Below are 8,691 nucleotides of genomic sequence, written 5' to 3'. Positions count from 1 at the left end.
CTCTCAGACCATGAGAAACAAGATTATCTGGTCTGATGAAACCAAGATTGAACTCTTTGGCTTGAATGCCAAGCGTCACGTCTGGAGGAAACCTGGCACCATCCCTATGGTGAAGCATGGTGGTGGCAGCATCATGCTGTGGGGATGTTTTTCAACGGTAGGGACTGGGAGACTAGTCAGGATCGAGGCAAAGATGAACAGAGCAAAGTACAGAGAGATCCTTGATGAAAACCTGCTCCAGAGCGCTCAGGACCTCAGACTGGGGTGAAGGTTCACCTTCCAACAGGGCAATGACCCTAAGCACACAGCCAAGACAACGCAGGAGTGGCTTCAGGACAAGTGTCTGAATGTCCTTGAGTGACCCAGCCAGAGTCCGGACTTGAACCCGATCAAACATCTCTGGAGAGACCTGAAAATAGCTGTGCAGCAACACTCCCCATCATCCAACCTGACAGAGCTTGAGAGGATCTGCAGAGAGGAATGGGAGAAACTCCCAAATACAGGTGTGCCAAGGATGTAGCGTCATACCCAAGAAGACTTGAGGCTGTAATCGCTGCCAAAGGTGCTTCCATAAAGTGCTGAGTAACAGGTCTGAATACTTATGTTAATGTAATTTCAGTTTTTTATTTTTAATACATCTGCAAACATTTCTATAAACCTGTTTTTGCTTTGTCATTATGGGGTATTGTGTGTAGATTGATGAGGGGTAAAAAACGATTTAAGCAATTTTAGAATAAGGCTGTAACGTAACAAAATGTGGAAAAAGTCAAAGGGTCTGAATACTTTCGGAATGCACTTTTAGCCCAACACATAATACATTTTTCTGAAATCCTCAGATGTTTCCTAATCACACAAAATGTAATTTAATTGTAATCGGGGTACAATTAAACCAGTAATAATGGTGTCCCAGTTTATCCAACCTACTGTCCCAGTCTACCAAATGCAAACTGAAAATATGTTGTTGCCTCATTGTATACAAATGGGTCGGTCATGCAGATTGTAATATATCAACATTAAATGTTTTTGTTTTGTGATTAGGAAACATCTTGAGGATTTCAGAAATGTATCATGTGTTGGCCTAATATGTTGGATAGATGTTGAAAGAGTTTACAGAAGACATAAATGCAGAAAGTGTCCCACTTATTTGGTTTGTCCCCATAGGCGAACCCTTTTTGATGCTAGAATTAATATTATCTCCTGTATATGGTTTACCTAAGGACCCTGTATGAATGGTTGTGCCTAGAATCAGCTATGAAGAGCTCTACCAATAACCATTTTATCATGGCTATTTTAGTCTGACTACAAAGACTACCTCAATGATCTAAACTAGAACAACCATCTCAGTAACGGGTCCAATAAGTAATTAGTGCATTTACCAACAGATTGGTTTAGTTTAAAAGATATGTGTTATTTATCTTTGTGTAGCATAAAATGTATCAACCAATCAATGTACATGCCAAAACAGATATTAAAACAATTCAAAAAATCACCCGGCAGTAGAGCATGCTGGGAAATACTGTATGATACAGAGTTGAAGTCGGAAGTTTACATACACTTAGGTTGGAGTCATTAAAACTCGTTTTTCAACCACTCCACACATTTCTTGTTAACAAACTATAGTTTTGGCAAGTCGGTTAGGACATCTACTTTTTGCATGACACAAGTAATTTTTCCAACAATTGTTTACAGACAGATTATTTCACTTATAATTCACTGCATCACAATTCCAGTGGGTCAGAAGTTTACATACACTAACTTGACTGTGTCTTTAAACAGCTTGGAAAATTCCAGAAAATTATGCCATGGCTTTAGAAGCTTCTGATAGGATAATTGACATAATTTGAGTCAATTGGAGGTGTACCTGTGGATGTATTTCAAGGCCTACCTTCAAACTCAGTGCCTCTTTTCTTGACATCATGGGAAAATCAAAAGAAATCAGCCAAGACCTCAGAAAAAAAATGGTAGACCGCCACAAGTCTGGTTCATCCTTGGGAGCAATTTTCAAACGCCTGAAGGTATCACGTTCATCTGTAAAAACAATAGTATGCAAGAATAAACACCATGGGACCATGCAGCCGTCATACTGCTCAGGAAGGAGACTCTTTCTGTATCCTAGAGATGAATGTACTTTGGTGCGAAAAGTGCAAATCAATCCCAGAACAACAGCAAAGGACCTTGTGAAGATGATGGAGGAAACAGGTACAAAAGTATCTATATCCACAGTAAAACGAGTCCTATATCGACATAACCTGAAAGGCCGCTCAGCAAGGAAGAAGCCACCGCTCCAAAACCGCCATAAAAAAAGCCAGACTATGGTTTGCAACTGCACATGGGGACAAAGATTGGACTTTTTGAAGAAATGTTCCCTGGTCTGATGAAACCAAAATATAACTGTTTGGCCATCATGGCCATCGTTATGTTTGGAGGAAAAAGGGGGAGGCTTGCAAGCCGAAGAACACCCTCCCAACAGTGAAGCACAGGGGTGGCAGCATCATGTTGTGGGGGTGCTTTGCTGCAGGAGGGACTGGAGCACTTCACAAAATAGATGGCATCATGAGAAACGAAAAGTACGTGGATATATTGAAGCAACATCTCAAGACATCAGTCAGGAAGTTAAAGCTTGGTCGCAAATGGGTCTTCCAAATGGACAATGACCCCAAGCATACTTCCAAAGTTGAGGCAAAATGGCTTAAGGACAACAAAGTAAAGGTATTGGAGTGACCATCACAAAGCCCTGACCTCAATCCCATAGAAAATGTGTGGGCAGAACTGAAAAAGCGTGTGCGAGCAAAGAGGCCTACAAACCTGACTCAGTTAAACCAGCTCTGTCAGGAGGAATGGGCCACAATTCACCCAACTTATTGTGGGAAGCTTGTGGAAGGCTACCCGAAACATTTGACCCAAGTTAAACAATGTAAAGGCAATGCTACCAAGCACTAATTGAGTGTATGTAAACTTCTGACCCACTGGGAATGTGATGAAAGAAATAAAAGCTGAAATAAATCATTCTCTCTACTATTATTCTGACATTTCATATTCTTAAAATAAAGTGGTGATCCTGACTGACCTAAGGCAGGGAATTTTACTAGGATTAAATGTCAGGAATTGTGAAAAACGGAGTTTAAATGTATTTGGCTAAGGTGTATGTAAACTTCCGACTTCAACTGTATGGTTCTATGTAGCAGCCCTCTTGCCTTCTAAAGAACCCTTCTTGCCTTACAAAGAATCATCAAAAAACCCTTTCTTCCAAAAACAGTTCTTAGGATGTTGAAGGTTCTAGGTAGAACCCTGTTCTTCCGCAATTAACAATTATTTTCTAAGCGTTAACCCTAGGCTATAACATGCTGAAAAACACTGAAAAAAATATTTGTAACAAAGGGGTGTAACCAAACCTTCTAAACGTATCCATCAGCTTTCCCCAACGTTGAGGAATGCAAGCCTACGTGTTGTTTAATTATTACATGCAGGAAAATACTGTACTTTTGATTGAGTGCGCAGGCTAGTGGATAAAATAGAAAAATATTTGTTCCCTGACCGGGAATCGAACCCGGGCCGCGGCGGTGAGAGCGCCGAATCCTAACCACTAGACCACCAGGGAATCCGTACAAATTTTCGACAGGACATATTCTGTTGGTAATCAATTCTATGTCAAGTTTGGTAAATAGCTAACAAAAGTCAATATTTGGCTTTTGTGAAGGGAACAGACAGGAGCGCGCGCGACCACTGAATTGTGTAATCAACCCAGTCAGCGAGCGAATCACTTTTAGTAAATCGTACTTCGCTATTACGTCGTCACTGTCAAGATTAATTGTTAACTTCCGCAAAACTTGCTTGTGTCAATTTACGAAAGTAGCTAACGTTAGCTATCTATCTAGGCTGCTACCCATGCTCGCACGTGCTAACGTTACTTAATACTGTACGTTTTACACTAACGTTAGCTATCTAAACGTATTATTATTGTTCATGTTGTTAAGTTAGCTACATAGCTAACTAGATAGTCTTCATTGTTCAACTTGTGGATTTGAGGAAAGCTTGTTACATTGTTACCAAAGAGACCTAGCTATGTGTTTGTTGCCTTCTCTTTGTAACATTTGTATTCGAGAGGTAATAATTAAGTGTGGGGCGCAAAACCCCTGGAGGGAGTCTGAATAATTGCAAATGGCGTCCCATAGACTAGAATGCATGATGTACAGTATCTTAGAATCTCAATCATCCTCAAATAGGCTATCTATCTATCTATTAGTCATTGCCTTTGGAACTTGTACCATTCTTGGAATTTTTAAAAACGTTGATGGAACAGGACAGGTTTTATTAATGCAGTTATGAAGTGCGCATACGACTAAGGTTAACCCAACTGGCCGGCTGATGGCGCTATTATGCCACCTACTACGGAGACCATGGACTGCGATGGCATAGCTCAAACTTCATCTGACAGTTCTACTACGGAAAAGCCAGAGACAGCGAGACACCTTACCTCAGATGACCAATCAAGCCATTAACTTTCTAATGACAGTCTATCTCATGATGTTGTTTTTCTAAATTACTAGTATTTTTTGTGTGCTTTGAAGCGCTTTGAGATTCAGTGAAAAGCGCTATATAAGTTGAAGAAATTATTATTATTAATTTTACATTGTCACCTGCGTCCAACTGGAGTCTATGGCGCTATTATGCTTGCTTGTGTCACTAGCAGGCGGTGGAAAATTGTGTTTTATTAAGACATATTTTTCAATTTTTTGGAGGTGGTGCGACTCAACATTAAAGCTAGCTAAGGAGGAAATCTATGTCCTTGCAGCCTGAATGGATGATGTTTTATACTGAACAAAAATATGAACACAATATGTTTTAATTTTTCACTCAACAAGCGAGGACTTTTGTATGGAGGTCGATGAGTGTCTAATTTGGTTAACAAAACAAATGTATGGTTTATTTGCTACGTGTGGCTTATCTGACTGAATAGATGACATCACTGCAACAGAAAAAAAAAACTTTATTTCGGAGTTGTGCCTGGTCGTCACTATTTACCACAGGCACAAAGTCATAAACCCCGCCTATTTCTAAAATGTATATTCGTAAAATGTGATTTTAAACCTAACCACACTGCTAACATTATGCCTAACCTTGCTAACATTATGCCTAACCTTAACTTCAGATGAAGACCAAAAAGCACATTTTTGTTTTCATGATTTTTTACGTGGTTGTGCTAACTAGTGGAAACCGTTGTGCCTGTTGTTCACCTGCATATCTGCCCTCTCATTGACTAGAATGGTCCCACCTGATCTTGCCTCCTCCCGACGGCATTCCATTTTTTAATACATTTACATTTAAGTCATTTACATTTATTTTGATTGTTAGAGCGGCCACGCAGAAACAAACTACGTAAAAGGAATTATTGCCGAGGTCACATCAGCATAAATTGGCTTGGCCATTGAGATGCATCTGGCACATTATGTTTCATATCATCAACATTCTCCTTGTCTTTCTCTCTTTAAGGTCCATCACGCAGACGCTGAGAAAGAACAAGACTTTGTTAACGGAGATCCTGTGTGCGGACTCCAGCTACATCCTTCAGCATGTTCAGTAGGAGAGAACAGTGACTAAGCAGGACTACAAAAACCTAAACATCCCCAATCAGTCCGATGAGAAGAAAGCTTAAATTCTTGTTAATCTAACTGCACTGTCCAATTTACGGTATTTGTTACAGTGAAAGGATACCATGCTATTGTTTGAAGAGAGTGCACAGTTATGAACTTGAAAATGTATTAATAAACCAATTGGGCACATTTGGGTAGTCCTGATACAACATTTTGAACAGATATGCAATGGTTCATTGGATCAGTCTAAAACGTTGCACATACACTGCTGCCATCCTGTGGCCATAATCTAAATTACACCTGGGCTGAAATAATACATTATGGCCTTTCTCTTGCATTTCAAAGATGATGGTCCAAAAAAAATAAACGCATGTTTTTTTCTTTGTATTATCTTTTACCAGATCTAATGTGTTAGATTTTCCTACATTAATTTAACATTTCCACAAACTTCAACGTGTTTCCTTTCAAATGGTATCAAGAATATGCTTCAGGTCCCGAGCTACAGGCAGTTAGATTTGGGTATGTCATTTTAGGCAAAAATTGAGAATAAAAGGGGGCGGATCCTTTTAACAAACATTTGACATTTTAGTCATTTAGCAGACGCTCTTATCCAGAGCGACTTACAGTAGTGAATGCATACATTTCATTTCATGCATTTTTTTGTACTGCCCCCCGTGGGAATTGAACACACAACCCTGGCGTTGCACACACCATACTGGCGTTGCAAACACCATGCTCTACCAACTGAGCCACAGGGAGGGCCAACCTACCGCAATGGCCAATCTATACACTGGCAGTAGCGCTATAGGTTCGGGGGTGTCAGGAATATTTATGACATTTTCACAACCACAATTATGGTGCTGTTGCGGTCAGTGGCGCGAAAAGGCTGGGTTTTAATGAATAAAAAACGCTGTGGGTGTGTCGAGGCTTGGCCCGTCACTGGCTGGCAAATCATAAAACGCTCCATGGCTGAATTTGTGGTTTCATCCTTTTGTGTATTTATGTTATTTTATGCATTGCGTTTTTATCAACTCCAATTTGAATGTTAGTCCGTTATAGCCTAGTTCTTAACCTCTCTCGGGCAGTGTCCCACCCACGGGACACACGATTCAACAGCCAGTGAAAAATCAGAGTGCCAAATTCAAAAACAACAAAATGTCATAATTCAAAGTTCTCAAACATACGACTATTTTACACTATTTAAAGGTACACTTCTCCTTAATTTAACCACATTGTCCGATTTCAAAAAGGCTTTACGGTGAAAGCATAAAGTTAGATTATGTTAGGACAGGTACAACACAAGAAAAACCACACAGCCATTTTCCAAGCAAGGAGAGGGGTCACAAAAAACAGAAATGCAGCTAAAATGAATCACTAACCTTTGATGATCTTCATCAGATGGCACTCATAGGACTTCATGTTACACAATACATGTATGTTTTGCTCGATAAAGTTCATATTTATATCCGAAAACCCCATTTTACATTGGCCGTAATGTTCAGAAATGTTTTGCCTCCCAAAACATCCGGTGAATGAGCACATCAATTTACAGAAATACTCATCATAAACATAAAATATTCAACAGGTATTCAAAGAATTATAGATACACTTCTCCTTAATGCAACTGCTGTGTCAGATTTCAAAAAAGCTTTATGGCGAAAGCAAATTTTTCAATAATCTGAGTACAGAGCTCAGATATCAAAACAAGCCATACAGATACCCGCCATTTTGGAGTCAACAGAAATGACAAGAATTACATTATAAATATTCACTTTTCTTTGATGATCTTCATCAGAATGCACTCCCAGGAATCCCAGTTCCACAATAAATGTTTGTTTTGTTCGATAAAGTCCATCATTTATGTCCAAATACCTCCTTTTTATTCATGCGTTTAGTCCACTACTCCAACTGCAGGAAGCGCGCGCAAAATGTCACGACGAAAAGTCAAAAAAAGTTATATTTAAGTTCGTAGAAACATGTCAAACGATGTATAGCATCAATCTTTAGGATGTTTTTATCATAAATCTTCAGTAATATTCCAACTGGACAATTCCAATGTCTTCTAAAAAGAAAAGGAACACAGCTAACTCTCACGTGAGCGTGCGCCACTGAGCTCATGTCATTTTCTCACTCATCTACTTCCAGGAGCTCTTATTCTCTCCCCAGTCACAGTAGAAGCATGGAACAACGTTCTAAAGACTGTTGACATCTAGTGGAAGCCTTAGGAAGTGCAAAATGAACCCTAAGTCACTGTATACTGCATAGGCAATCACTTGAAAAACTACAAACCTCAGATTTCCAGACTTCCTGGTTCGATTTTTCTCAGGTTTTTGCCTGCCATATGAGTTCTGTTATACTCACAGACATCATTCAAACAGTTTTAGAAACTTCAGAGTGTTTTCTGTCCAAATCTACTAATAATATGCATATCCTACCTTCTGAGCCTGAGTAGCAGGCAGTTTACTACGGGCACGCTTTTCATCCAGACTTCAAAATACTGCCCCCTACCCTAGAGAAGTTAAAAATGTGGTCAGATGAAGCAGATGCCAAACTACAGGACTGTTTTGCTATCACAGACTGGAACATGTTCCGGGATTCTTCCGATGGCATTGAGGAGTACACCACATCAGTCACTGGCTTTATCACTGGCCCATCAAGACCGGCAACTTCCGGTTTGGAGCGAGCAGTCACACCACGCTTCGCTCCACAGGTAATATTACACTTCACTACATTACAACGGCTTGATTTGTTTGATCTGAGCAATTCTTCTTAGCTAGCTACATAGCCGTCTTTGTATCAAAGATAATTGTGTAGTTTAGAGTAATTGAGTAATTATCGAGGCTAGCTATCTTCGTCCTCCTAACGTAGTCAACACTGCTAGCTGCTAGCTAGCTAGTCATCACTGCTAGCTAGCCAACTTCTACCGACTAGCAGCACTGCAGAAACTATTACATTACAACGTAACGACTTGATTAGTGTGGTGTTAGTGTTAGTTAGCCAGCTACATAGTTGTCTTTGCTGTCTCTGTATCTAAGATAATTGTGTAGTTTGAGTTTGAGTATTATCGAGGTGAGCTAGCCAGCCGCGACGCGGCGCCTGA

The 8,691-nt window shown here is 39.9% G+C and overlaps 1 long non-coding RNA gene and 1 other non-coding gene across 2 annotated transcripts; one reads left to right on the top strand and one right to left on the bottom strand.

The window, feature by feature from the left end:
• Nucleotides 1-3,396: 3,396 nt before the first annotated feature.
• Nucleotides 3,397-5,978, top strand: LOC123726693 (uncharacterized). Its single transcript, XR_006758812.2, has 2 exons — nt 3,397-3,633; nt 5,491-5,978. It is a non-coding gene; the product is annotated as an uncharacterized LOC123726693 (long non-coding RNA).
• On the bottom strand, nt 3,527-3,598 carry trnae-cuc (transfer RNA glutamic acid (anticodon CUC)). Its single transcript has one exon. It is a non-coding gene; the product is annotated as a tRNA-Glu (tRNA).
• Nucleotides 5,979-8,691: the final 2,713 nt, after the last annotated feature.

This window comes from Salmo salar, chromosome 14, assembly GCF_965601325.2.
Source record: "Salmo salar chromosome 14, fSalSal1, whole genome shotgun sequence".
In the NCBI taxonomy this organism is placed as follows: domain Eukaryota; kingdom Metazoa; phylum Chordata; class Actinopteri; order Salmoniformes; family Salmonidae; genus Salmo; species Salmo salar.
Note: the sequence above shows the minus strand (reverse complement) of the source record. Positions and strands in the feature narration are given on the sequence as shown.